Source organism: Cetorhinus maximus, unplaced genomic scaffold, assembly GCF_964194155.1.
Source record: "Cetorhinus maximus unplaced genomic scaffold, sCetMax3.hap1.1 HAP1_SCAFFOLD_997, whole genome shotgun sequence".
Taxonomy (NCBI): domain Eukaryota; kingdom Metazoa; phylum Chordata; class Chondrichthyes; order Lamniformes; family Cetorhinidae; genus Cetorhinus; species Cetorhinus maximus.
In genome coordinates, this window is record NW_027596939.1 from 87,501 (window position 1) to 112,500 (window position 25,000).

At 59.2% G+C, this 25,000-nt stretch overlaps 25 non-coding genes and 1 pseudogene across 25 annotated transcripts in view; all 26 read left to right on the forward strand.

Moving 5' to 3' along the window:
• The first annotated feature begins 545 nt into the window (after positions 1–545).
• LOC144675461 (5S ribosomal RNA) lies at positions 546–664 on the forward strand. Its single transcript, XR_013574998.1, has one exon. It is a non-coding gene; the product is annotated as a 5S ribosomal RNA (ribosomal RNA).
• Positions 665–1,513: 849 nt separating this feature from the next.
• Positions 1,514–1,632, forward strand: LOC144675462 (5S ribosomal RNA). The gene has a single exon (XR_013574999.1). It is a non-coding gene; the product is annotated as a 5S ribosomal RNA (ribosomal RNA).
• Positions 1,633–2,493: 861 nt separating this feature from the next.
• Positions 2,494–2,606, forward strand: LOC144675503 (5S ribosomal RNA; annotated as a pseudogene).
• Positions 2,607–3,466: 860 nt separating this feature from the next.
• LOC144675463 (5S ribosomal RNA) lies at positions 3,467–3,585 on the forward strand. Its single transcript, XR_013575000.1, has one exon. It is a non-coding gene; the product is annotated as a 5S ribosomal RNA (ribosomal RNA).
• An 861-nt stretch (positions 3,586–4,446) lies between these two features.
• LOC144675464 (5S ribosomal RNA) lies at positions 4,447–4,565 on the forward strand. Its single transcript, XR_013575001.1, has one exon. It is a non-coding gene; the product is annotated as a 5S ribosomal RNA (ribosomal RNA).
• Positions 4,566–5,426: 861 nt separating this feature from the next.
• LOC144675465 (5S ribosomal RNA) lies at positions 5,427–5,545 on the forward strand. Its single transcript, XR_013575003.1, has one exon. It is a non-coding gene; the product is annotated as a 5S ribosomal RNA (ribosomal RNA).
• Positions 5,546–6,403: 858 nt separating this feature from the next.
• On the forward strand, positions 6,404–6,522 carry LOC144675467 (5S ribosomal RNA). The gene has a single exon (XR_013575005.1). It is a non-coding gene; the product is annotated as a 5S ribosomal RNA (ribosomal RNA).
• Positions 6,523–7,380: 858 nt separating this feature from the next.
• LOC144675494 (5S ribosomal RNA) lies at positions 7,381–7,499 on the forward strand. The gene has a single exon (XR_013575031.1). It is a non-coding gene; the product is annotated as a 5S ribosomal RNA (ribosomal RNA).
• Positions 7,500–8,351: 852 nt separating this feature from the next.
• LOC144675468 (5S ribosomal RNA) lies at positions 8,352–8,470 on the forward strand. The gene has a single exon (XR_013575006.1). It is a non-coding gene; the product is annotated as a 5S ribosomal RNA (ribosomal RNA).
• Positions 8,471–9,328: 858 nt separating this feature from the next.
• On the forward strand, positions 9,329–9,447 carry LOC144675469 (5S ribosomal RNA). The gene has a single exon (XR_013575007.1). It is a non-coding gene; the product is annotated as a 5S ribosomal RNA (ribosomal RNA).
• Positions 9,448–10,308: 861 nt separating this feature from the next.
• LOC144675495 (5S ribosomal RNA) lies at positions 10,309–10,427 on the forward strand. Its single transcript, XR_013575032.1, has one exon. It is a non-coding gene; the product is annotated as a 5S ribosomal RNA (ribosomal RNA).
• An 861-nt stretch (positions 10,428–11,288) lies between these two features.
• On the forward strand, positions 11,289–11,407 carry LOC144675470 (5S ribosomal RNA). The gene has a single exon (XR_013575008.1). It is a non-coding gene; the product is annotated as a 5S ribosomal RNA (ribosomal RNA).
• An 861-nt stretch (positions 11,408–12,268) lies between these two features.
• Positions 12,269–12,387, forward strand: LOC144675507 (5S ribosomal RNA). Its single transcript, XR_013575040.1, has one exon. It is a non-coding gene; the product is annotated as a 5S ribosomal RNA (ribosomal RNA).
• Positions 12,388–13,239: 852 nt separating this feature from the next.
• On the forward strand, positions 13,240–13,358 carry LOC144675471 (5S ribosomal RNA). Its single transcript, XR_013575009.1, has one exon. It is a non-coding gene; the product is annotated as a 5S ribosomal RNA (ribosomal RNA).
• An 858-nt stretch (positions 13,359–14,216) lies between these two features.
• LOC144675518 (5S ribosomal RNA) lies at positions 14,217–14,335 on the forward strand. The gene has a single exon (XR_013575051.1). It is a non-coding gene; the product is annotated as a 5S ribosomal RNA (ribosomal RNA).
• Positions 14,336–15,187: 852 nt separating this feature from the next.
• On the forward strand, positions 15,188–15,306 carry LOC144675472 (5S ribosomal RNA). Its single transcript, XR_013575010.1, has one exon. It is a non-coding gene; the product is annotated as a 5S ribosomal RNA (ribosomal RNA).
• An 858-nt stretch (positions 15,307–16,164) lies between these two features.
• On the forward strand, positions 16,165–16,283 carry LOC144675473 (5S ribosomal RNA). The gene has a single exon (XR_013575011.1). It is a non-coding gene; the product is annotated as a 5S ribosomal RNA (ribosomal RNA).
• Positions 16,284–17,152: 869 nt separating this feature from the next.
• On the forward strand, positions 17,153–17,271 carry LOC144675474 (5S ribosomal RNA). The gene has a single exon (XR_013575012.1). It is a non-coding gene; the product is annotated as a 5S ribosomal RNA (ribosomal RNA).
• Positions 17,272–18,126: 855 nt separating this feature from the next.
• On the forward strand, positions 18,127–18,245 carry LOC144675496 (5S ribosomal RNA). Its single transcript, XR_013575033.1, has one exon. It is a non-coding gene; the product is annotated as a 5S ribosomal RNA (ribosomal RNA).
• Positions 18,246–19,103: 858 nt separating this feature from the next.
• On the forward strand, positions 19,104–19,222 carry LOC144675475 (5S ribosomal RNA). The gene has a single exon (XR_013575013.1). It is a non-coding gene; the product is annotated as a 5S ribosomal RNA (ribosomal RNA).
• An 861-nt stretch (positions 19,223–20,083) lies between these two features.
• LOC144675530 (5S ribosomal RNA) lies at positions 20,084–20,202 on the forward strand. Its single transcript, XR_013575062.1, has one exon. It is a non-coding gene; the product is annotated as a 5S ribosomal RNA (ribosomal RNA).
• An 852-nt stretch (positions 20,203–21,054) lies between these two features.
• LOC144675476 (5S ribosomal RNA) lies at positions 21,055–21,173 on the forward strand. The gene has a single exon (XR_013575014.1). It is a non-coding gene; the product is annotated as a 5S ribosomal RNA (ribosomal RNA).
• Positions 21,174–22,034: 861 nt separating this feature from the next.
• On the forward strand, positions 22,035–22,153 carry LOC144675541 (5S ribosomal RNA). Its single transcript, XR_013575073.1, has one exon. It is a non-coding gene; the product is annotated as a 5S ribosomal RNA (ribosomal RNA).
• An 860-nt stretch (positions 22,154–23,013) lies between these two features.
• On the forward strand, positions 23,014–23,132 carry LOC144675478 (5S ribosomal RNA). The gene has a single exon (XR_013575016.1). It is a non-coding gene; the product is annotated as a 5S ribosomal RNA (ribosomal RNA).
• Positions 23,133–23,993: 861 nt separating this feature from the next.
• Positions 23,994–24,112, forward strand: LOC144675420 (5S ribosomal RNA). Its single transcript, XR_013574959.1, has one exon. It is a non-coding gene; the product is annotated as a 5S ribosomal RNA (ribosomal RNA).
• An 852-nt stretch (positions 24,113–24,964) lies between these two features.
• LOC144675479 (5S ribosomal RNA) overlaps positions 24,965–25,000 on the forward strand; it is a 119-nt gene continuing 83 nt past the window's right edge. The window contains exon 1 of the ribosomal RNA XR_013575017.1: positions 24,965–25,000. This exon is cut by the window's right edge and continues 83 nt beyond it. This is a non-coding gene — a ribosomal RNA (5S ribosomal RNA).

Below are 25,000 nucleotides of genomic sequence, written 5' to 3' on the forward strand. Positions count from 1 at the left end.
GGGCAGAGTAGAGAGGGAAGAAGCTCTGTGCCCGCTGGTAAAAGGATCAAGAGCGAGAGGGCCCCACAGATTGAAAGTGAGTTGCCAAAGAAGCAAATGCGAGGTGAGAAAAAGCTTGTGGACGCAACGGGCGGTTGAGGTGCGGAAGGCCGTGACTGCCTGCAAGCGTGGCGGAGGCAGGTAGAATCGAGGCATTCGAGAGGGCGTCGGATGATTATTTGGATAGAAAGAAGGTGCAGGGGTACGGGGACAAAGGCACAAGAGGCGGATGGTAGCGCGTGCCTGACGCTTCCCCCAGTGCGGAGAGGACGAATGTTGAACGGGAGCAAGGGTGCAGGCTGGAGGCTGGTGAGGCGTAAGTAGGGCTTGCAGTTTGCCTGTGGGGGGAGGCTGAGAAGGAAGGGAGCCAGGTGGGGGAGGGATGAAAGGGAGTAGGAGGGAAAGAAGAAGAGAGAGAGAGAGAGAGAAAAAAAAAGAAAACCCGCGGTAAAGAAGAAGGGGCTGGACTGAGAGGCTTGAATTAGCCAGAAAGGCAGGCGGCAAGTGCCTACGGCCATACTAGTCTGAAAACGCCCGATCTCGTCTGATCTCGGAAGCTAAGCAGACTCAGGCCTGGTTAGTACTTGGATGGGAGACCGCCTGGGAATACCAGGTGCAGTAGGCTTTTGCTGCCAGCAGAGGCTGCTCACGTCACCACTCTCCACATTCACTCTGCCACACAACGGAGGCGCAATCTTTTTGCTGCTGCTGCTGCTGCTGTCCGCGTGGTCCGCGTGCCCCGGCTCGTTTGCGGGCAGGGAGAAGGTAGCCAGGCCGGTCGGCCAGCACATTCAGCTACCCCGGCGTTGCTGGGCCATTCGAGTGGAGCCTGCTCGGGAAGCTGGGCTCGGCGGCCTGTGATCGGCGCGGACGCATGCACGTCGGGCCGCCCTTGTGCCTCGGGGCGAGCTTTCCCTAAGTTGAAGGCAGGGCAGAGTAGAGAGGGAAGAAGCTCTGTGCCCGCTGGTAAAAGGATCAAGAGCGAGAGGGCCCCACAGATTGAAAGTGAGTTGCCAAAGAAGCAAATGCGAGGTGAGAAAAAGCTTGTGGACGCAACGGGCGGTTGAGGTGCGGAAGGCCGTGACTGCCTGCAAGCGTGGCGGAGGCAGGTAGAATCGAGGCATTCGAGAGGGCGTCGGATGATTATTTGGATAGAAAGAAGGTGCAGGGGTACGGGGACAAAGGCACAAGAGGCGGATGGTAGCGCGTGCCTGACGCTTCCCCCAGTGCGGAGAGGACGAATGTTGAACGGGAGCAAGGGTGCAGGCTGGAGGCTGGTGAGGCGTAAGTAGGGCTTGCAGTTTGCCTGTGGGGGGAGGCTGAGAAGGAAGGGAGCCAGGTGGGGGAGGGATGAAAGGGAGTAGGAGGGAAAGAAGAAGAGAGAGAGAGAGAGAGAAAAAAAAAGAAAACCCGCGGTAAAGAAGAAGGGGCTGGACTGAGAGGCTTGAATTAGCCAGAAAGGCAGGCGGCAAGTGCCTACGGCCATACTAGTCTGAAAACGCCCGATCTCGTCTGATCTCGGAAGCTAAGCAGACTCAGGCCTGGTTAGTACTTGGATGGGAGACCGCCTGGGAATACCAGGTGCAGTAGGCTTTTGCTGCCAGCAGAGGCTGCTCACGTCACCACTCTCCACATTCACTCTGCCACACAACGGAGGCGCAATCTTTTTGCTGCTGCTGCTGCTGCTGCTGCTGCTGCTGTCCGCGTGGTCCGCGTGCCCCGGCTCGTTTGCGGGCAGGGAGAAGGTAGCCAGGCCGGTCGGCCAGCACATTCAGCTACCCCGGCGTTGCTGGGCCATTCGAGTGGAGCCTGCTCGGGAAGCTGGGCTCGGCGGCCTGTGATCGGCGCGGACGCATGCACGTCGGGCCGCCCTTGTGCCTCGGGGCGAGCTTTCCCTAAGTTGAAGGCAGGGCAGAGTAGAGAGGGAAGAAGCTCTGTGCCCGCTGGTAAAAGGATCAAGAGCGAGAGGGCCCCACAGATTGAAAGTGAGTTGCCAAAGAAGCAAATGCGAGGTGAGAAAAAGCTTGTGGACGCAACGGGCGGTTGAGGTGCGGAAGGCCGTGACTGCCTGCAAGCGTGGCGGAGGCAGGTAGAATCGAGGCATTCGAGAGGGCGTCGGATGATTATTTGGATAGAAAGAAGGTGCAGGGGTACGGGGACAAAGGCACAAGAGGCGGATGGTAGCGCGTGCCTGACGCTTCCCCCAGTGCGGAGAGGACGAATGTTGAACGGGAGCAAGGGTGCAGGCTGGAGGCTGGTGAGGCGTAAGTAGGGCTTGCAGTTTGCCTGTGGGGGGAGGCTGAGAAGGAAGGGAGCCAGGTGGGGGAGGGATGAAAGGGAGTAGGAGGGAAAGAAGAAGAGAGAGAGAGAGAGAGAAAAAAAAAGAAAACCCGCGGTAAAGAAGAAGGGGCTGGACTGAGAGGCTTGAATTAGCCAGAAAGGCAGGCGGCAAGTGCCTACGGCCATACTAGTCTGAAAACGCCCGATCTCGTCTGATCTCGGAAGCGACTCAGGCCTGGTTAGTACTTGGATGGGAGACCGCCTGGGAATACCAGGTGCAGTAGGCTTTTGCTGCCAGCAGAGGCTGCTCACGTCACCACTCTCCACATTCACTCTGCCACACAACGGAGGCGCAATCTTTTTGCTGCTGCTGCTGCTGCTGCTGCTGCTGTCCGCGTGGTCCGCGTGCCCCGGCTCGTTTGCGGGCAGGGAGAAGGTAGCCAGGCCGGTCGGCCAGCACATTCAGCTACCCCGGCGTTGCTGGGCCATTCGAGTGGAGCCTGCTCGGGAAGCTGGGCTCGGCGGCCTGTGATCGGCGCGGACGCATGCAAGTCGGGCCGCCCTTGTGCCTCAGGGCGAGCTTTCCCTAAGTTGAAGGCAGGGCAGAGTAGAGAGGGAAGAAGCTCTGTGCCCGCTGGTAAAAGGATCAAGAGCGAGAGGGCCCCACAGATTGAAAGTGAGTTGCCAAAGAAGCAAATGCGAGGTGAGAAAAAGCTTGTGGACGCAACGGGCGGTTGAGGTGCGGAAGGCCGTGACTGCCTGCAAGCGTGGCGGAGGCAGGTAGAATCGAGGCATTCGAGAGGGCGTCGGATGATTATTTGGATAGAAAGAAGGTGCAGGGGTACGGGGACAAAGGCACAAGAGGCGGATGGTAGCGCGTGCCTGACGCTTCCCCCAGTGCGGAGAGGACGAATGTTGAACGGGAGCAAGGGTGCAGGCTGGAGGCTGGTGAGGCGTAAGTAGGGCTTGCAGTTTGCCTGTGGGGGGAGGCTGAGAAGGAAGGGAGCCAGGTGGGGGAGGGATGAAAGGGAGTAGGAGGGAAAGAAGAAGAGAGAGAGAGAGAGAGAGAAAAAAAAAGAAAACCCGCGGTAAAGAAGAAGGGGCTGGACTGAGAGGCTTGAATTAGCCAGAAAGGCAGGCGGCAAGTGCCTACGGCCATACTAGTCTGAAAACGCCCGATCTCGTCTGATCTCGGAAGCTAAGCAGACTCAGGCCTGGTTAGTACTTGGATGGGAGACCGCCTGGGAATACCAGGTGCAGTAGGCTTTTGCTGCCAGCAGAGGCTGCTCACGTCACCACTCTCCACATTCACTCTGCCACACAACGGAGGCGCAATCTTTTTGCTGCTGCTGCTGCTGCTGCTGCTGCTGCTGTCCGCGTGGTCCGCGTGCCCCGGCTCGTTTGCGGGCAGGGAGAAGGTAGCCAGGCCGGTCGGCCAGCACATTCAGCTACCCCGGCGTTGCTGGGCCATTCGAGTGGAGCCTGCTCGGGAAGCTGGGCTCGGCGGCCTGTGATCGGCGCGGACGCATGCACGTCGGGCCGCCCTTGTGCCTCGGGGCGAGCTTTCCCTAAGTTGAAGGCAGGGCAGAGTAGAGAGGGAAGAAGCTCTGTGCCCGCTGGTAAAAGGATCAAGAGCGAGAGGGCCCCACAGATTGAAAGTGAGTTGCCAAAGAAGCAAATGCGAGGTGAGAAAAAGCTTGTGGACGCAACGGGCGGTTGAGGTGCGGAAGGCCGTGACTGCCTGCAAGCGTGGCGGAGGCAGGTAGAATCGAGGCATTCGAGAGGGCGTCGGATGATTATTTGGATAGAAAGAAGGTGCAGGGGTACGGGGACAAAGGCACAAGAGGCGGATGGTAGCGCGTGCCTGACGCTTCCCCCAGTGCGGAGAGGACGAATGTTGAACGGGAGCAAGGGTGCAGGCTGGAGGCTGGTGAGGCGTAAGTAGGGCTTGCAGTTTGCCTGTGGGGGGAGGCTGAGAAGGAAGGGAGCCAGGTGGGGGAGGGATGAAAGGGAGTAGGAGGGAAAGAAGAAGAGAGAGAGAGAGAGAGAAAAAAAAAGAAAACCCGCGGTAAAGAAGAAGGGGCTGGACTGAGAGGCTTGAATTAGCCAGAAAGGCAGGCAGCAAGTGCCTACGGCCATACTAGTCTGAAAACGCCCGATCTCGTCTGATCTCGGAAGCTAAGCAGACTCAGGCCTGGTTAGTACTTGGATGGGAGACCGCCTGGGAATACCAGGTGCAGTAGGCTTTTGCTGCCAGCAGAGGCTGCTCACGTCACCACTCTCCACATTCACTCTGCCACACAACGGAGGCGCAATCTTTTTGCTGCTGCTGCTGCTGCTGCTGCTGCTGCTGTCCGCGTGGTCCGCGTGCCCCGGCTCGTTTGCGGGCAGGGAGAAGGTAGCCAGGCCGGTCGGCCAGCACATTCAGCTACCCCGGCGTTGCTGGGCCATTCGAGTGGAGCCTGCTCGGGAAGCTGGGCTCGGCGGCCTGTGATCGGCGCGGACGCATGCACGTCGGGCCGCCCTTGTGCCTCGGGGCGAGCTTTCCCTAAGTTGAAGGCAGGGCAGAGTAGAGAGGGAAGAAGCTCTGTGCCCGCTGGTAAAAGGATCAAGAGCGAGAGGGCCCCACAGATTGAAAGTGAGTTGCCAAAGAAGCAAATGCGAGGTGAGAAAAAGCTTGTGGACGCAACGGGCGGTTGAGGTGCGGAAGGCCGTGACTGCCTGCAAGCGTGGCGGAGGCAGGTAGAATCGAGGCATTCGAGAGGGCGTCGGATGATTATTTGGATAGAAAGAAGGTGCAGGGGTACGGGGACAAAGGCACAAGAGGCGGATGGTAGCGCGTGCCTGACGCTTCCCCCAGTGCGGAGAGGACGAATGTTGAACGGGAGCAAGGGTGCAGGCTGGAGGCTGGTGAGGCGTAAGTAGGGCTTGCAGTTTGCCTGTGGGGGGAGGCTGAGAAGGAAGGGAGCCAGGTGGGGGAGGGATGAAAGGGAGTAGGAGGGAAAGAAGAAGAGAGAGAGAGAGAGAGAAAAAAAAAGAAAACCCGCGGTAAAGAAGAAGGGGCTGGACTGAGAGGCTTGAATTAGCCAGAAAGGCAGGCGGCAAGTGCCTACGGCCATACTAGTCTGAAAACGCCCGATCTCGTCTGATCTCGGAAGCTAAGCAGACTCAGGCCTGGTTAGTACTTGGATGGGAGACCGCCTGGGAATACCAGGTGCAGTAGGCTTTTGCTGCCAGCAGAGGCTGCTCACGTCACCACTCTCCACATTCACTCTGCCACACAACGGAGGCGCAATCTTTTTGCTGCTGCTGCTGCTGCTGCTGCTGCTGTCCGCGTGGTCCGCGTGCCCCGGCTCGTTTGCGGGCAGGGAGAAGGTAGCCAGGCCGGTCGGCCAGCACATTCAGCTACCCCGGCGTTGCTGGGCCATTCGAGTGGAGCCTGCTCGGGAAGCTGGGCTCGGCGGCCTGTGATCGGCGCGGACGCATGCACGTCGGGCCGCCCTTGTGCCTCGGGGCGAGCTTTCCCTAAGTTGAAGGCAGGGCAGAGTAGAGAGGGAAGAAGCTCTGTGCCCGCTGGTAAAAGGATCAAGAGCGAGAGGGCCCCACAGATTGAAAGTGAGTTGCCAAAGAAGCAAATGCGAGGTGAGAAAAAGCTTGTGGACGCAACGGGCGGTTGAGGTGCGGAAGGCCGTGACTGCCTGCAAGCGTGGCGGAGGCAGGTAGAATCGAGGCATTCGAGAGGGCGTCGGATGATTATTTGGATAGAAAGAAGGTGCAGGGGTACGGGGACAAAGGCACAAGAGGCGGATGGTAGCGCGTGCCTGACGCTTCCCCCAGTGCGGAGAGGACGAATGTTGAACGGGAGCAAGGGTGCAGGCTGGAGGCTGGTGAGGCGTAAGTAGGGCTTGCAGTTTGCCTGTGGGGGGAGGCTGAGAAGGAAGGGAGCCAGGTGGGGGAGGGATGAAAGGGAGTAGGAGGGAAAGAAGAAGAGAGAGAGAGAGAGAGAAAAAAAAAGAAAACCCGCGGTAAAGAAGAAGGGGCTGGACTGAGAGGCTTGAATTAGCCAGAAAGGCAGGCGGCAAGTGCCTACGGCCATACTAGTCTGAAAACGCCCGATCTCGTCTGATCTCGGAAGCTAAGCAGACTCAGGCCTGGTTAGTACTTGGATGGGAGACCGCCTGGGAATACCAGGTGCAGTAGGCTTTTGCTGCCAGCAGAGGCTGCTCACGTCACCACTCTCCACATTCACTCTGCCACACAACGGAGGCGCAATCTTTTTGCTGCTGCTGCTGCTGCTGCTGCTGCTGTCCGCGTGGTCCGCATGCCCCGGCTCGTTTGCGGGCAGGGAGAAGGTAGCCAGGCCGGTCGGCCAGCACATTCAGCTACCCCGGCGTTGCTGGGCCATTCGAGTGGAGCCTGCTCGGGAAGCTGGGCTCGGCGGCCTGTGATCGGCGCGGACGCATGCACGTCGGGCCGCCCTTGTGCCTCGGGGCGAGCTTTCCCTAAGTTGAAGGCAGGGCAGAGTAGAGAGGGAAGAAGCTCTGTGCCCGCTGGTAAAAGGATCAAGAGCGAGAGGGCCCCACAGATTGAAAGTGAGTTGCCAAAGAAGCAAATGCGAGGTGAGAAAAAGCTTGTGGACGCAACGGGCGGTTGAGGTGCGGAAGGCCGTGACTGCCTGCAAGCGTGGCGGAGGCAGGTAGAATCGAGGCATTCGAGAGGGCGTCGGATGATTATTTGGATAGAAAGAAGGTGCAGGGGTACGGGGACAAAGGCACAAGAGGCGGATGGTAGCGCGTGCCTGACGCTTCCCCCAGTGCGGAGAGGACGAATGTTGAACGGGAGCAAGGGTGCAGGCTGGAGGCTGGTGAGGCGTAAGTAGGGCTTGCAGTTTGCCTGTGGGGGGAGGCTGAGAAGGAAGGGAGCCAGGTGGGGGAGGGATGAAAGGGAGTAGGAGGGAAAGAAGAAGAGAGAGAGAGAGAGAGAAAAAAAAAGAAAACCCGCGGTAAAGAAGAAGGGGCTGGACTGAGAGGCTTGAATTAGCCAGAAAGGCAGGCGGCAAGTGCCTACGGCCATACTAGTCTGAAAACGCCCGATCTCGTCTGATCTCGGAAGCTAAGCAGACTCAGGCCTGGTGAGTACTTGGATGGGAGACCGCCTGGGAATACCAGGTGCAGTAGGCTTTTGCTGCCAGCAGAGGCTGCTCACGTCACCACTCTCCACATTCACTCTGCCACACAACGGAGGCGCAATCTTTTTGCTGCTGCTGCTGCTGCTGCTGTCCGCGTGGTCCGCATGCCCCGGCTCGTTTGCGGGCAGGGAGAAGGTAGCCAGGCCGGTCGGCCAGCACATTCAGCTACCCCGGCGTTGCTGGGCCATTCGAGTGGAGCCTGCTCGGGAAGCTGGGCTCGGCGGCCTGTGATCGGCGCGGACGCATGCACGTCGGGCCGCCCTTGTGCCTCGGGGCGAGCTTTCCCTAAGTTGAAGGCAGGGCAGAGTAGAGAGGGAAGAAGCTCTGTGCCCGCTGGTAAAAGGATCAAGAGCGAGAGGGCCCCACAGATTGAAAGTGAGTTGCCAAAGAAGCAAATGCGAGGTGAGAAAAAGCTTGTGGACGCAACGGGCGGTTGAGGTGCGGAAGGCCGTGACTGCCTGCAAGCGTGGCGGAGGCAGGTAGAATCGAGGCATTCGAGAGGGCGTCGGATGATTATTTGGATAGAAAGAAGGTGCAGGGGTACGGGGACAAAGGCACAAGAGGCGGATGGTAGCGCGTGCCTGACGCTTCCCCCAGTGCGGAGAGGACGAATGTTGAACGGGAGCAAGGGTGCAGGCTGGAGGCTGGTGAGGCGTAAGTAGGGCTTGCAGTTTGCCTGTGGGGGGAGGCTGAGAAGGAAGGGAGCCAGGTGGGGGAGGGATGAAAGGGAGTAGGAGGGAAAGAAGAAGAGAGAGAGAGAGAGAGAAAAAAAAAGAAAACCCGCGGTAAAGAAGAAGGGGCTGGACTGAGAGGCTTGAATTAGCCAGAAAGGCAGGCGGCAAGTGCCTACGGCCATACTAGTCTGAAAACGCCCGATCTCGTCTGATCTCGGAAGCTAAGCAGACTCAGGCCTGGTTAGTACTTGGATGGGAGACCGCCTGGGAATACCAGGTGCAGTAGGCTTTTGCTGCCAGCAGAGGCTGCTCACGTCACCACTCTCCACATTCACTCTGCCACACAACGGAGGCGCAATCTTTTTGCTGCTGCTGCTGCTGCTGCTGCTGCTGTCCGCGTGGTCCGCGTGCCCCGGCTCGTTTGCGGGCAGGGAGAAGGTAGCCAGGCCGGTCGGCCAGCACATTCAGCTACCCCGGCGTTGCTGGGCCATTCGAGTGGAGCCTGCTCGGGAAGCTGGGCTCGGCGGCCTGTGATCGGCGCGGACGCATGCACGTCGGGCCGCCCTTGTGCCTCGGGGCGAGCTTTCCCTAAGTTGAAGGCAGGGCAGAGTAGAGAGGGAAGAAGCTCTGTGCCCGCTGGTAAAAGGATCAAGAGCGAGAGGGCCCCACAGATTGAAAGTGAGTTGCCAAAGAAGCAAATGCGAGGTGAGAAAAAGCTTGTGGACGCAACGGGCGGTTGAGGTGCGGAAGGCCGTGACTGCCTGCAAGCGTGGCGGAGGCAGGTAGAATCGAGGCATTCGAGAGGGCGTCGGATGATTATTTGGATAGAAAGAAGGTGCAGGGGTACGGGGACAAAGGCACAAGAGGCGGATGGTAGCGCGTGCCTGACGCTTCCCCCAGTGCGGAGAGGACGAATGTTGAACGGGAGCAAGGGTGCAGGCTGGAGGCTGGTGAGGCGTAAGTAGGGCTTGCAGTTTGCCTGTGGGGGGAGGCTGAGAAGGAAGGGAGCCAGGTGGGGGAGGGATGAAAGGGAGTAGGAGGGAAAGAAGAAGAGAGAGAGAGAGAGAGAAAAAAAAAGAAAACCCGCGGTAAAGAAGAAGGGGCTGGACTGAGAGGCTTGAATTAGCCAGAAAGGCAGGCGGCAAGTGCCTACGGCCATACTAGTCTGAAAACGCCCGATCTCGTCTGATCTCGGAAGCTAAGCAGACTCAGGCCTGGTTAGTACTTGGATGGGAGACCGCCTGGGAATACCAGGTGCAGTAGGCTTTTGCTGCCAGCAGAGGCTGCTCACGTCACCACTCTCCACATTCACTCTGCCACACAACGGAGGCGCAATCTTTTTGCTGCTGCTGCTGCTGCTGCTGCTGCTGCTGTCCGCGTGGTCCGCGTGCCCCGGCTCGTTTGCGGGCAGGGAGAAGGTAGCCAGGCCGGTCGGCCAGCACATTCAGCTACCCCGGCGTTGCTGGGCCATTCGAGTGGAGCCTGCTCGGGAAGCTGGGCTCGGCGGCCTGTGATCGGCGCGGACGCATGCACGTCGGGCCGCCCTTGTGCCTCGGGGCGAGCTTTCCCTAAGTTGAAGGCAGGGCAGAGTAGAGAGGGAAGAAGCTCTGTGCCCGCTGGTAAAAGGATCAAGAGCGAGAGGGCCCCACAGATTGAAAGTGAGTTGCCAAAGAAGCAAATGCGAGGTGAGAAAAAGCTTGTGGACGCAACGGGCGGTTGAGGTGCGGAAGGCCGTGACTGCCTGCAAGCGTGGCGGAGGCAGGTAGAATCGAGGCATTCGAGAGGGCGTCGGATGATTATTTGGATAGAAAGAAGGTGCAGGGGTACGGGGACAAAGGCACAAGAGGCGGATGGTAGCGCGTGCCTGACGCTTCCCCCAGTGCGGAGAGGACGAATGTTGAACGGGAGCAAGGGTGCAGGCTGGAGGCTGGTGAGGCGTAAGTAGGGCTTGCAGTTTGCCTGTGGGGGGAGGCTGAGAAGGAAGGGAGCCAGGTGGGGGAGGGATGAAAGGGAGTAGGAGGGAAAGAAGAAGAGAGAGAGAGAGAGAGAAAAAAAAAGAAAACCCGCGGTAAAGAAGAAGGGGCTGGACTGAGAGGCTTGAATTAGCCAGAAAGGCAGGCGGCAAGTGCCTACGGCCATACTAGTCTGAAAACGCCCGATCTCGTCTGATCTCGGAAGCTAAGCAGACTCAGGCCTGGTGAGTACTTGGATGGGAGACCGCCTGGGAATACCAGGTGCAGTAGGCTTTTGCTGCCAGCAGAGGCTGCTCACGTCACCACTCTCCACATTCACTCTGCCACACAACGGAGGCGCAATCTTTTTGCTGCTGCTGCTGCTGCTGCTGCTGCTGCTGTCCGCGTGGTCCGCGTGCCCCGGCTCGTTTGCGGGCAGGGAGAAGGTAGCCAGGCCGGTCGGCCAGCACATTCAGCTACCCCGGCGTTGCTGGGCCATTCGAGTGGAGCCTGCTCGGGAAGCTGGGCTCGGCGGCCTGTGATCGGCGCGGACGCATGCACGTCGGGCCGCCCTTGTGCCTCGGGGCGAGCTTTCCCTAAGTTGAAGGCAGGGCAGAGTAGAGAGGGAAGAAGCTCTGTGCCCGCTGGTAAAAGGATCAAGAGCGAGAGGGCCCCACAGATTGAAAGTGAGTTGCCAAAGAAGCAAATGCGAGGTGAGAAAAAGCTTGTGGACGCAACGGGCGGTTGAGGTGCGGAAGGCCGTGACTGCCTGCAAGCGTGGCGGAGGCAGGTAGAATCGAGGCATTCGAGAGGGCGTCGGATGATTATTTGGATAGAAAGAAGGTGCAGGGGTACGGGGACAAAGGCACAAGAGGCGGATGGTAGCGCGTGCCTGACGCTTCCCCCAGTGCGGAGAGGACGAATGTTGAACGGGAGCAAGGGTGCAGGCTGGAGGCTGGTGAGGCGTAAGTAGGGCTTGCAGTTTGCCTGTGGGGGGAGGCTGAGAAGGAAGGGAGCCAGGTGGGGGAGGGATGAAAGGGAGTAGGAGGGAAAGAAGAAGAGAGAGAGAGAGAGAGAAAAAAAAAGAAAACCCGCGGTAAAGAAGAAGGGGCTGGACTGAGAGGCTTGAATTAGCCAGAAAGGCAGGCGGCAAGTGCCTACGGCCATACTAGTCTGAAAACGCCCGATCTCGTCTGATCTCGGAAGCTAAGCAGACTCAGGCCTGGTTAGTACTTGGATGGGAGACCGCCTGGGAATACCAGGTGCAGTAGGCTTTTGCTGCCAGCAGAGGCTGCTCACGTCACCACTCTCCACATTCACTCTGCCACACAACGGAGGCGCAATCTTTTTGCTGCTGCTGCTGCTGCTGCTGCTGCTGCTGTCCGCGTGGTCCGCGTGCCCCGGCTCGTTTGCGGGCAGGGAGAAGGTAGCCAGGCCGGTCGGCCAGCACATTCAGCTACCCCGGCGTTGCTGGGCCATTCGAGTGGAGCCTGCTCGGGAAGCTGGGCTCGGCGGCCTGTGATCGGCGCGGACGCATGCACGTCGGGCCGCCCTTGTGCCTCGGGGCGAGCTTTCCCTAAGTTGAAGGCAGGGCAGAGTAGAGAGGGAAGAAGCTCTGTGCCCGCTGGTAAAAGGATCAAGAGCGAGAGGGCCCCACAGATTGAAAGTGAGTTGCCAAAGAAGCAAATGCGAGGTGAGAAAAAGCTTGTGGACGCAACGGGCGGTTGAGGTGCGGAAGGCCGTGACTGCCTGCAAGCGTGGCGGAGGCAGGTAGAATCGAGGCATTCGAGAGGGCGTCGGATGATTATTTGGATAGAAAGAAGGTGCAGGGGTACGGGGACAAAGGCACAAGAGGCGGATGGTAGCGCGTGCCTGACGCTTCCCCCAGTGCGGAGAGGACGAATGTTGAACGGGAGCAAGGGTGCAGGCTGGAGGCTGGTGAGGCGTAAGTAGGGCTTGCAGTTTGCCTGTGGGGGGAGGCTGAGAAGGAAGGGAGCCAGGTGGGGGAGGGATGAAAGGGAGTAGGAGGGAAAGAAGAAGAGAGAGAGAGAGAGAGAAAAAAAAAGAAAACCCGCGGTAAAGAAGAAGGGGCTGGACTGAGAGGCTTGAATTAGCCAGAAAGGCAGGCGGCAAGTGCCTACGGCCATACTAGTCTGAAAACGCCCGATCTCATCTGATCTCGGAAGCTAAGCAGACTCAGGCCTGGTTAGTACTTGGATGGGAGACCGCCTGGGAATACCAGGTGCAGTAGGCTTTTGCTGCCAGCAGAGGCTGCTCACGTCACCACTCTCCACATTCACTCTGCCACACAACGGAGGCGCAATCTTTTTGCTGCTGCTGCTGCTGCTGCTGTCCGCGTGGTCCGCGTGCCCCGGCTCGTTTGCGGGCAGGGAGAAGGTAGCCAGGCCGGTCGGCCAGCACATTCAGCTACCCCGGCGTTGCTGGGCCATTCGAGTGGAGCCTGCTCGGGAAGCTGGGCTCGGCGGCCTGTGATCGGCGCGGACGCATGCACGTCGGGCCGCCCTTGTGCCTCGGGGCGAGCTTTCCCTAAGTTGAAGGCAGGGCAGAGTAGAGAGGGGAGAAGCTCTGTGCCCGCTGGTAAAAGGATCAAGAGCGAGAGGGCCCCACAGATTGAAAGTGAGTTGCCAAAGAAGCAAATGCGAGGTGAGAAAAAGCTTGTGGACGCAACGGGCGGTTGAGGTGCGGAAGGCCGTGACTGCCTGCAAGCGTGGCGGAGGCAGGTAGAATCGAGGCATTCGAGAGGGCGTCGGATGATTATTTGGATAGAAAGAAGGTGCAGGGGTACGGGGACAAAGGCACAAGAGGCGGATGGTAGCGCGTGCCTGACGCTTCCCCCAGTGCGGAGAGGACGAATGTTGAACGGGAGCAAGGGTGCAGGCTGGAGGCTGGTGAGGCGTAAGTAGGGCTTGCAGTTTGCCTGTGGGGGGAGGCTGAGAAGGAAGGGAGCCAGGTGGGGGAGGGATGAAAGGGAGTAGGAGGGAAAGAAGAAGAGAGAGAGAGAGAGAGAAAAAAAAAGAAAACCCGCGGTAAAGAAGAAGGGGCTGGACTGAGAGGCTTGAATTAGCCAGAAAGGCAGGCGGCAAGTGCCTACGGCCATACTAGTCTGAAAACGCCCGATCTCGTCTGATCTCGGAAGCTAAGCAGACTCAGGCCTGGTTAGTACTTGGATGGGAGACCGCCTGGGAATACCAGGTGCAGTAGGCTTTTGCTGCCAGCAGAGGCTGCTCACGTCACCACTCTCCACATTCACTCTGCCACACAACGGAGGCGCAATCTTTTTGCTGCTGCTGCTGCTGCTGCTGCTGCTGTCCGCGTGGTCCGCGTGCCCCGGCTCGTTTGCGGGCAGGGAGAAGGTAGCCAGGCCGGTCGGCCAGCACATTCAGCTACCCCGGCGTTGCTGGGCCATTCGAGTGGAGCCTGCTCGGGAAGCTGGGCTCGGCGGCCTGTGATCGGCGCGGACGCATGCACGTCGGGCCGCCCTTGTGCCTCGGGGCGAGCTTTCCCTAAGTTGAAGGCAGGGCAGAGTAGAGAGGGAAGAAGCTCTGTGCCCGCTGGTAAAAGGATCAAGAGCGAGAGGGCCCCACAGATTGAAAGTGAGTTGCCAAAGAAGCAAATGCGAGGTGAGAAAAAGCTTGTGGACGCAACGGGCGGTTGAGGTGCGGAAGGCCGTGACTGCCTGCAAGCGTGGCGGAGGCAGGTAGAATCGAGGCATTCGAGAGGGCGTCGGATGATTATTTGGATAGAAAGAAGGTGCAGGGGTACGGGGACAAAGGCACAAGAGGCGGATGGTAGCGCGTGCCTGACGCTTCCCCCAGTGCGGAGAGGACGAATGTTGAACGGGAGCAAGGGTGCAGGCTGGAGGCTGGTGAGGCGTAAGTAGGGCTTGCAGTTTGCCTGTGGGGGGAGGCTGAGAAGGAAGGGAGCCAGGTGGGGGAGGGATGAAAGGGAGTAGGAGGGAAAGAAGAAGAGAGAGAGAGAGAGAGAAAAAAAAAGAAAACCCGCGGTAAAGAAGAAGGGGCTGGACTGAGAGGCTTGAATTAGCCAGAAAGGCAGGCGGCAAGTGCCTACGGCCATACTAGTCTGAAAACGCCCGATCTCATCTGATCTCGGAAGCTAAGCAGACTCAGGCCTGGTTAGTACTTGGATGGGAGACCGCCTGGGAATACCAGGTGCAGTAGGCTTTTGCTGCCAGCAGAGGCTGCTCACGTCACCACTCTCCACATTCACTCTGCCACACAACGGAGGCGCAATCTTTTTGCTGCTGCTGCTGCTGCTGCTGTCCGCGTGGTCCGCGTGCCCCGGCTCGTTTGCGGGCAGGGAGAAGGTAGCCAGGCCGGTCGGCCAGCACATTCAGCTACCCCGGCGTTGCTGGGCCATTCGAGTGGAGCCTGCTCGGGAAGCTGGGCTCGGCGGCCTGTGATCGGCGCGGACGCATGCACGTCGGGCCGCCCTTGTGCCTCGGGGCGAGCTTTCCCTAAGTTGAAGGCAGGGCAGAGTAGAGAGGGAAGAAGCTCTGTGCCCGCTGGTAAAAGGATCAAGAGCGAGAGGGCCCCACAGATTGAAAGTGAGTTGCCAAAGAAGCAAATGCGAGGTGAGAAAAAGCTTGTGGACGCAACGGGCGGTTGAGGTGCGGAAGGCCGTGACTGCCTGCAAGCGTGGCGGAGGCAGGTAGAATCGAGGCATTCGAGAGGGCGTCGGATGATTATTTGGATAGAAAGAAGGTGCAGGGGTACGGGGACAAAGGCACAAGAGGCGGATGGTAGCGCGTGCCTGACGCTTCCCCCAGTGCGGAGAGGACGAATGTTGAACGGGAGCAAGGGTGCAGGCTGGAGGCTGGTGAGGCGTAAGTAGGGCTTGCAGTTTGCCTGTGGGGGGAGGCTGAGAAGGAAGGGAGCCAGGTGGGGGAGGGATGAAAGGGAGTAGGAGGGAAAGAAGAAGAGAGAGAGAGAGAGAGAAAAAAAAAGAAAACCCGCGGTAAAGAAGAAGGGGCTGGACTGAGAGGCTTGAATTAGCCAGAAAGGCAGGCGGCAAGTGCCTACGGCCATACTAGTCTGAAAACGCCCGATCTCGTCTGATCTCGGAAGCTAAGCAGACTCAGGCCTGGTTAGTACTTGGATGGGAGACCGCCTGGGAATACCAGGTGCAGTAGGCTTTTGCTGCCAGCAGAGGCTGCTCACGTCACCACTCTCCACATTCACTCTGCCACACAACGGAGGCGCAATCTTTTTGCTGCTGCTGCTGCTGCTGCTGCTGCTGTCCGCGTGGTCCGCGTGCCCCGGCTCGTTTGCGGGCAGGGAGAAGGTAGCCAGGCCGGTCGGCCAGCACATTCAGCTACCCCGGCGTTGCTGGGCCATTCGAGTGGAGCCTGCTCGGGAAGCTGGGCTCGGCGGCCTGTGATCGGCGCGGACGCATGCACGTCGGGCCGCCCTTGTGCCTCGGGGCAAGCTTTCCCTAAGTTGAAGGCAGGGCAGAGTAGAGAGGGAAGAAGCTCTGTGCCCGCTGGTAAAAGGATCAAGAGCGAGAGGGCCCCACAGATTGAAAGTGAGTTGCCAAAGAAGCAAATGCGAGGTGAGAAAAAGCTTGTGGACGCAACGGGCGGTTGAGGTGCGGAAGGCCGTGACTGCCTGCAAGCGTGGCGGAGGCAGGTAGAATCGAGGCATTCGAGAGGGCGTCGGATGATTATTTGGATAGAAAGAAGGTGCAGGGGTACGGGGACAAAGGCACAAGAGGCGGATGGTAGCGCGTGCCTGACGCTTCCCCCAGTGCGGAGAGGACGAATGTTGAACGGGAGCAAGGGTGCAGGCTGGAGGCTGGTGAGGCGTAAGTAGGGCTTGCAGTTTGCCTGTGGGGGGAGGCTGAGAAGGAAGGGAGCCAGGTGGGGGAGGGATGAAAGGGAGTAGGAGGGAAAGAAGAAGAGAGAGAGAGAGAGAGAAAAAAAAAGAAAACCCACGGTAAAGAAGAAGGGGCTGGACTGAGAGGCTTGAATTAGCCAGAAAGGCAGGCGGCAAGTGCCTACGGCCATACTAGTCTGAAAACGCCCGATCTCGTCTGATCTCGGAAGCTAAGCAGACTCAGGCCTGGTTAGTACTTGGATGGGAGACCGCCTGGGAATACCAGGTGCAGTAGGCTTTTGCTGCCAGCAGAGGCTGCTCACGTCACCACTCTCCACATTCACTCTGCCACACAACGGAGGCGCAATCTTTTTGCTGCTGCTGCTGCTGCTGCTGCTGCTGCTGTCCGCGTGGTCCGCGTGCCCCGGCTCGTTTGCGGGCAGGGAGAAGGTAGCCAGGCCGGTCGGCCAGCACATTCAGCTACCCCGGCGTTGCTGGGCCATTCGAGTGGAGCCTGCTCGGGAAGCTGGGCTCGGCAGCCTGTGATCGGCGCGGACGCATGCACGTCGGGCCGCCCTTGTGCCTCGGGGCGAGCTTTCCCTAAGTTGAAGGCAGGGCAGAGTAGAGAGGGAAGAAGCTCTGTGCCCGCTGGTAAAAGGATCAAGAGCGAGAGGGCCCCACAGATTGAAAGTGAGTTGCCAAAGAAGCAAATGCGAGGTGAGAAAAAGCTTGTGGACGCAACGGGCGGTTGAGGTGCGGAAGGCCGTGACTGCCTGCAAGCGTGGCGGAGGCAGGTAGAATCGAGGCATTCGAGAGGGCGTCGGATGATTATTTGGATAGAAAGAAGGTGCAGGGGTACGGGGACAAAGGCACAAGAGGCGGATGGTAGCGCGTGCCTGACGCTTCCCCCAGTGCGGAGAGGACGAATGTTGAACGGGAGCAAGGGTGCAGGCTGGAGGCTGGTGAGGCGTAAGTAGGGCTTGCAGTTTGCCTGTGGGGGGAGGCTGAGAAGGAAGGGAGCCAGGTGGGGGAGGGATGAAAGGGAGTAGGAGGGAAAGAAGATGAGAGAGAGAGAGAGAGAGAGAGAGAAAAAAAAAGAAAACCCACGGTAAAGAAGAAGGGGCTGGACTGAGAGGCTTGAATTAGCCAGAAAGGCAGGCGGCAAGTGCCTACGGCCATACTAGTCTGAAAACGCCCGATCTCGTCTGATCTCGGAAGCTAAGCAGACTCAGGCCTGGTTAGTACTTGGATGGGAGACCGCCTGGGAATACCAGGTGCAGTAGGCTTTTGCTGCCAGCAGAGGCTGCTCACGTCACCACTCTCCACATTCACTCTGCCACACAACGGAGGCGCAATCTTTTTGCTGCTGCTGCTGCTGCTGCTGCTGCTGTCCGCGTGGTCCGCGTGCCCCGGCTCGTTTGCGGGCAGGGAGAAGGTAGCCAGGCCGGTCGGCCAGCACATTCAGCTACCCCGGCGTTGCTGGGCCATTCGAGTGGAGCCTGCTCGGGAAGCTGGGCTCGGCGGCCTGTGATCGGCGCGGACGCATGCACGTCGGGCCGCCCTTGTGCCTCGGGGCGAGCTTTCCCTAAGTTGAAGGCAGGGCAGAGTAGAGAGGGAAGAAGCTCTGTGCCCGCTGGTAAAAGGATCAAGAGCGAGAGGGCCCCACAGATTGAAAGTGAGTTGCCAAAGAAGCAAATGCGAGGTGAGAAAAAGCTTGTGGACGCAACGGGCGGTTGAGGTGCGGAAGGCCGTGACTGCCTGCAAGCGTGGCGGAGGCAGGTAGAATCGAGGCATTCGAGAGGGCGTCGGATGATTATTTGGATAGAAAGAAGGTGCAGGGGTACGGGGACAAAGGCACAAGAGGCGGATGGTAGCGCGTGCCTGACGCTTCCCCCAGTGCGGAGAGGACGAATGTTGAACGGGAGCAAGGGTGCAGGCTGGAGGCTGGTGAGGCGTAAGTAGGGCTTGCAGTTTGCCTGTGGGGGGAGGCTGAGAAGGAAGGGAGCCAGGTGGGGGAGGGATGAAAGGGAGTAGGAGGGAAAGAAGAGAGAGAGAGAGAGAGAAAAAAAAAGAAAACCCGCGGTAAAGAAGAAGGGGCTGGACTGAGAGGCTTGAATTAGCCAGAAAGGCAGGCGGCAAGTGCCTACGGCCATACTAGTCTGAAAACGCCCGATCTCGTCTGATCTCGGAAGCTAAGCAGACTCAGGCCTGGTGAGTACTTGGATGGGAGACCGCCTGGGAATACCAGGTGCAGTAGGCTTTTGCTGCCAGCAGAGGCTGCTCACGTCACCACTCTCCACATTCACTCTGCCACACAACGGAGGCGCAATCTTTTTGCTGCTGCTGCTGCTGCTGCTGCTGCTGCTGTCCGCGTGGTCCGCGTGCCCCGGCTCGTTTGCGGGCAGGGAGAAGGTAGCCAGGCCGGTCGGCCAGCACATTCAGCTACCCCGGCGTTGCTGGGCCATTCGAGTGGAGCCTGCTCGGGAAGCTGGGCTCGGCGGCCTGTGATCGGCGCGGACGCATGCACGTCGGGCCGCCCTTGTGCCTCGGGGCGAGCTTTCCCTAAGTTGAAGGCAGGGCAGAGTAGAGAGGGAAGAAGCTCTGTGCCCGCTGGTAAAAGGATCAAGAGCGAGAGGGCCCCACAGATTGAAAGTGAGTTGCCAAAGAAGCAAATGCGAGGTGAGAAAAAGCTTGTGGACGCAACGGGCGGTTGAGGTGCGGAAGGCCGTGACTGCCTGCAAGCGTGGCGGAGGCAGGTAGAATCGAGGCATTCGAGAGGGCGTCGGATGATTATTTGGATAGAAAGAAGGTGCAGGGGTACGGGGACAAAGGCACAAGAGGCGGATGGTAGCGCGTGCCTGACGCTTCCCCCAGTGCGGAGAGGACGAATGTTGAACGGGAGCAAGGGTGCAGGCTGGAGGCTGGTGAGGCGTAAGTAGGGCTTGCAGTTTGCCTGTGGGGGGAGGCTGAGAAGGAAGGGAGCCAGGTGGGGGAGGGATGAAAGGGAGTAGGAGGGAAAGAAGAGAGAGAGAGAGAGAGAAAAAAAAAGAAAACCCGCGGTAAAGAAGAAGGGGCTGGACTGAGAGGCTTGAATTAGCCAGAAAGGCAGGCGGCAAGTGCCTACGGCCATACTAGTCTGAAAACGCCCGATCTCGTCTGATCTCGGAAGCTAAGCAGACTCAGGCCTGGTTAGTACTTGGATGGGAGACCGCCTGGGAATACCAGGTGCAGTAGGCTTTTGCTGCCAGCAGAGGCTGCTCACGTCACCACTCTCCACATTCACTCTGCCACACAACGGAGGCGCAATCTTTTTGCTGCTGCTGCTGCTGCTGCTGCTGCTGCTGTCCGCGTGGTCCGCGTGCCCCGGCTCGTTTGCGGGCAGGGAGAAGGTAGCCAGGCCGGTCGGCCAGCACATTCAGCTACCCCGGCGTTGCTGGGCCATTCGAGTGGAGCCTGCTCGGGAAGCTGGGCTCGGCGGCCTGTGATCGGCGCGGACGCATGCACGTCGGGCCGCCCTTGTGCCTCGGGGCGAGCTTTCCCTAAGTTGAAGGCAGGGCAGAGTAGAGAGGGAAGAAGCTCTGTGCCCGCTGGTAAAAGGATCAAGAGCGAGAGGGCCCCACAGATTGAAAGTGAGTTGCCAAAGAAGCAAATGCGAGGTGAGAAAAAGCTTGTGGACGCAACGGGCGGTTGAGGTGCGGAAGGCCGTGACTGCCTGCAAGCGTGGCGGAGGCAGGTAGAATCGAGGCATTCGAGAGGGCGTCGGATGATTATTTGGATAGAAAGAAGGTGCAGGGGTACGGGGACAAAGGCACAAGAGGCGGATGGTAGCGCGTGCCTGACGCTTCCCCCAGTGCGGAGAGGACGAATGTTGAACGGGAGCAAGGGTGCAGGCTGGAGGCTGGTGAGGCGTAAGTAGGGCTTGCAGTTTGCCTGTGGGGGGAGGCTGAGAAGGAAGGGAGCCAGGTGGGGGAGGGATGAAAGGGAGTAGGAGGGAAAGAAGAAGAGAGAGAGAGAGAGAGAAAAAAAAAGAAAACCCGCGGTAAAGAAGAAGGGGCTGGACTGAGAGGCTTGAATTAGCCAGAAAGGCAGGCGGCAAGTGCCTACGGCCATACTAGTCTGAAAACGCCCGATCTCATCTGATCTCGGAAGCTAAGCAGACTCAGGCCTGGTTAGTACTTGGATGGGAGACCGCCTGGGAATACCAGGTGCAGTAGGCTTTTGCTGCCAGCAGAGGCTGCTCACGTCACCACTCTCCACATTCACTCTGCCACACAACGGAGGCGCAATCTTTTTGCTGCTGCTGCTGCTGCTGCTGTCCGCGTGGTCCGCGTGCCCCGGCTCGTTTGCGGGCAGGGAGAAGGTAGCCAGGCCGGTCGGCCAGCACATTCAGCTACCCCGGCGTTGCTGGGCCATTCGAGTGGAGCCTGCTCGGGAAGCTGGGCTCGGCGGCCTGTGATCGGCGCGGACGCATGCACGTCGGGCCGCCCTTGTGCCTCGGGGCGAGCTTTCCCTAAGTTGAAGGCAGGGCAGAGTAGAGAGGGAAGAAGCTCTGTGCCCGCTGGTAAAAGGATCAAGAGCGAGAGGGCCCCACAGATTGAAAGTGAGTTGCCAAAGAAGCAAATGCGAGGTGAGAAAAAGCTTGTGGACGCAACGGGCGGTTGAGGTGCGGAAGGCCGTGACTGCCTGCAAGCGTGGCGGAGGCAGGTAGAATCGAGGCATTCGAGAGGGCGTCGGATGATTATTTGGATAGAAAGAAGGTGCAGGGGTACGGGGACAAAGGCACAAGAGGCGGATGGTAGCGCGTGCCTGACGCTTCCCCCAGTGCGGAGAGGACGAATGTTGAACGGGAGCAAGGGTGCAGGCTGGAGGCTGGTGAGGCGTAAGTAGGGCTTGCAGTTTGCCTGTGGGGGGAGGCTGAGAAGGAAGGGAGCCAGGTGGGGGAGGGATGAAAGGGAGTAGGAGGGAAAGAAGAAGAGAGAGAGAGAGAGAGAAAAAAAAAGAAAACCCGCGGTAAAGAAGAAGGGGCTGGACTGAGAGGCTTGAATTAGCCAGAAAGGCAGGCGGCAAGTGCCTACGGCCATACTAGTCTGAAAACGCCCGATCTCGTCTGATCTCGGAAGCTAAGCAGACTCAGGCCTGGTTAGTACTTGGATGGGAGACCGCCTGGGAATACCAGGTGCAGTAGGCTTTTGCTGCCAGCAGAGGCTGCTCACGTCACCACTCTCCACATTCACTCTGCCACACAACGGAGGCGCAATCTTTTTGCTGCTGCTGCTGCTGCTGCTGCTGCTGCTGTCCGCGTGGTCCGCGTGCCCCGGCTCGTTTGCGGGCAGGGAGAAGGTAGCCAGGCCGGTCGGCCAGCACATTCAGCTACCCCGGCGTTGCTGGGCCATTCGAGTGGAGCCTGCTCGGGAAGCTGGGCTCGGCGGCCTGTGATCGGCGCGGACGCATGCACGTCGGGCCGCCCTTGTGCCTCGGGGCGAGCTTTCCCTAAGTTGAAGGCAGGGCAGAGTAGAGAGGGAAGAAGCTCTGTGCCCGCTGGTAAAAGGATCAAGAGCGAGAGGGCCCCACAGATTGAAAGTGAGTTGCCAAAGAAGCAAATGCGAGGTGAGAAAAAGCTTGTGGACGCAACGGGCGGTTGAGGTGCGGAAGGCCGTGACTGCCTGCAAGCGTGGCGGAGGCAGGTAGAATCGAGGCATTCGAGAGGGCGTCGGATGATTATTTGGATAGAAAGAAGGTGCAGGGGTACGGGGACAAAGGCACAAGAGGCGGATGGTAGCGCGTGCCTGACGCTTCCCCCAGTGCGGAGAGGACGAATGTTGAACGGGAGCAAGGGTGCAGGCTGGAGGCTGGTGAGGCGTAAGTAGGGCTTGCAGTTTGCCTGTGGGGGGAGGCTGAGAAGGAAGGGAGCCAGGTGGGGGAGGGATGAAAGGGAGTAGGAGGGAAAGAAGAAGAGAGAGAGAGAGAGAGAAAAAAAAAGAAAACCCGCGGTAAAGAAGAAGGGGCTGGACTGAGAGGCTTGAATTAGCCAGAAAGGCAGGCGGCAAGTGCCTACGGCCATACTAGTCTGAAAACGCCCGATCTCATCTGATCTCGGAAGCTAAGCAGACTCAGGCCTGGTTAGTACTTGGATGGGAGACCGCCTGGGAATACCAGGTGCAGTAGGCTTTTGCTGCCAGCAGAGGCTGCTCACGTCACCACTCTCCACATTCACTCTGCCACACAACGGAGGCGCAATCTTTTTGCTGCTGCTGCTGCTGCTGCTGTCCGCGTGGTCCGCGTGCCCCGGCTCGTTTGCGGGCAGGGAGAAGGTAGCCAGGCCGGTCGGCCAGCACATTCAGCTACCCCGGCGTTGCTGGGCCATTCGAGTGGAGCCTGCTCGGGAAGCTGGGCTCGGCGGCCTGTGATCGGCGCGGACGCATGCACGTCGGGCCGCCCTTGTGCCTCGGGGCGAGCTTTCCCTAAGTTGAAGGCAGGGCAGAGTAGAGAGGGAAGAAGCTCTGTGCCCGCTGGTAAAAGGATCAAGAGCGAGAGGGCCCCACAGATTGAAAGTGAGTTGCCAAAGAAGCAAATGCGAGGTGAGAAAAAGCTTGTGGACGCAACGGGCGGTTGAGGTGCGGAAGGCCGTGACTGCCTGCAAGCGTGGCGGAGGCAGGTAGAATCGAGGCATTCGAGAGGGCGTCGGATGATTATTTGGATAGAAAGAAGGTGCAGGGGTACGGGGACAAAGGCACAAGAGGCGGATGGTAGCGCGTGCCTGACGCTTCCCCCAGTGCGGAGAGGACGAATGTTGAACGGGAGCAAGGGTGCAGGCTGGAGGCTGGTGAGGCGTAAGTAGGGCTTGCAGTTTGCCTGTGGGGGGAGGCTGAGAAGGAAGGGAGCCAGGTGGGGGAGGGATGAAAGGGAGTAGGAGGGAAAGAAGATGAGAGAGAGAGAGAGAGAGAGAGAGAAAAAAAAAGAAAACCCACGGTAAAGAAGAAGGGGCTGGACTGAGAGGCTTGAATTAGCCAGAAAGGCAGGCGGCAAGTGCCTACGGCCATACTAGTCTGAAAACGCCCGATCTCGTCTGATCTCGGAAGCTAAGCAGACTCAGGCCTGGTTAGTACTTGGATGGGAGACCGCCTGGGAATACCAGGTGCAGTAGGCTTTTGCTGCCAGCAGAGGCTGCTCACGTCACCACTCTCCACATTCACTCTGCCACACAACGGAGGCGCAATCTTTTTGCTGCTGCTGCTGCTGCTGCTGCTGCTGCTGTCCGCGTGGTCCGCGTGCCCCGGCTCGTTTGCGGGCAGGGAGAAGGTAGCCAGGCCGGTCGGCCAGCACATTCAGCTACCCCGGCGTTGCTGGGCCATTCGAGTGGAGCCTGCTCGGGAAGCTGGGCTCGGCGGCCTGTGATCGGCGCGGACGCATGCACGTCGGGCCGCCCTTGTGCCTCGGGGCGAGCTTTCCCTAAGTTGAAGGCAGGGCAGAGTAGAGAGGGAAGAAGCTCTGTGCCCGCTGGTAAAAGGATCAAGAGCGAGAGGGCCCCACAGATTGAAAGTGAGTTGCCAAAGAAGCAAATGCGAGGTGAGAAAAAGCTTGTGGACGCAACGGGCGGTTGAGGTGCGGAAGGCCGTGACTGCCTGCAAGCGTGGCGGAGGCAGGTAGAATCGAGGCATTCGAGAGGGCGTCGGATGATTATTTGGATAGAAAGAAGGTGCAGGGGTACGGGGACAAAGGCACAAGAGGCGGATGGTAGCGCGTGCCTGACGCTTCCCCCAGTGCGGAGAGGACGAATGTTGAACGGGAGCAAGGGTGCAGGCTGGAGGCTGGTGAGGCGTAAGTAGGGCTTGCAGTTTGCCTGTGGGGGGAGGCTGAGAAGGAAGGGAGCCAGGTGGGGGAGGGATGAAAGGGAGTAGGAGGGAAAGAAGAAGAGAGAGAGAGAGAGAGAAAAAAAAAGAAAACCCGCGGTAAAGAAGAAGGGGCTGGACTGAGAGGCTTGAATTAGCCAGAAAGGCAGGCGGCAAGTGCCTACGGCCATACTAGTCTGAAAACGCCCGATCTCATCTGATCTCGGAAGCTAAGCAGACTCAGGCCTGGTTAGTACTTGGATGGGAGACCGCCTGGGAATACCAGGTGCAGTAGGCTTTTGCTGCCAGCAGAGGCTGCTCACGTCACCACTCTCCACATTCACTCTGCCACACAACGGAGGCGCAATCTTTTTGCTGCTGCTGCTGCTGCTGCTGTCCGCGTGGTCCGCGTGCCCCGGCTCGTTTGCGGGCAGGGAGAAGGTAGCCAGGCCGGTCGGCCAGCACATTCAGCTACCCCGGCGTTGCTGGGCCATTCGAGTGGAGCCTGCTCGGGAAGCTGGGCTCGGCGGCCTGTGATCGGCGCGGACGCATGCACGTCGGGCCGCCCTTGTGCCTCGGGGCGAGCTTTCCCTAAGTTGAAGGCAGGGCAGAGTAGAGAGGGAAGAAGCTCTGTGCCCGCTGGTAAAAGGATCAAGAGCGAGAGGGCCCCACAGATTGAAAGTGAGTTGCCAAAGAAGCAAATGCGAGGTGAGAAAAAGCTTGTGGACGCAACGGGCGGTTGAGGTGCGGAAGGCCGTGACTGCCTGCAAGCGTGGCGGAGGCAGGTAGAATCGAGGCATTCGAGAGGGCGTCGGATGATTATTTGGATAGAAAGAAGGTGCAGGGGTACGGGGACAAAGGCACAAGAGGCGGATGGTAGCGCGTGCCTGACGCTTCCCCCAGTGCGGAGAGGACGAATGTTGAACGGGAGCAAGGGTGCAGGCTGGAGGCTGGTGAGGCGTAAGTAGGGCTTGCAGTTTGCCTGTGGGGGGAGGCTGAGAAGGAAGGGAGCCAGGTGGGGGAGGGATGAAAGGGAGTAGGAGGGAAAGAAGAAGAGAGAGAGAGAGAGAGAAAAAAAAAGAAAACCCGCGGTAAAGAAGAAGGGGCTGGACTGAGAGGCTTGAATTAGCCAGAAAGGCAGGCGGCAAGTGCCTACGGCCATACTAGTCTGAAAACGCCCGATCTC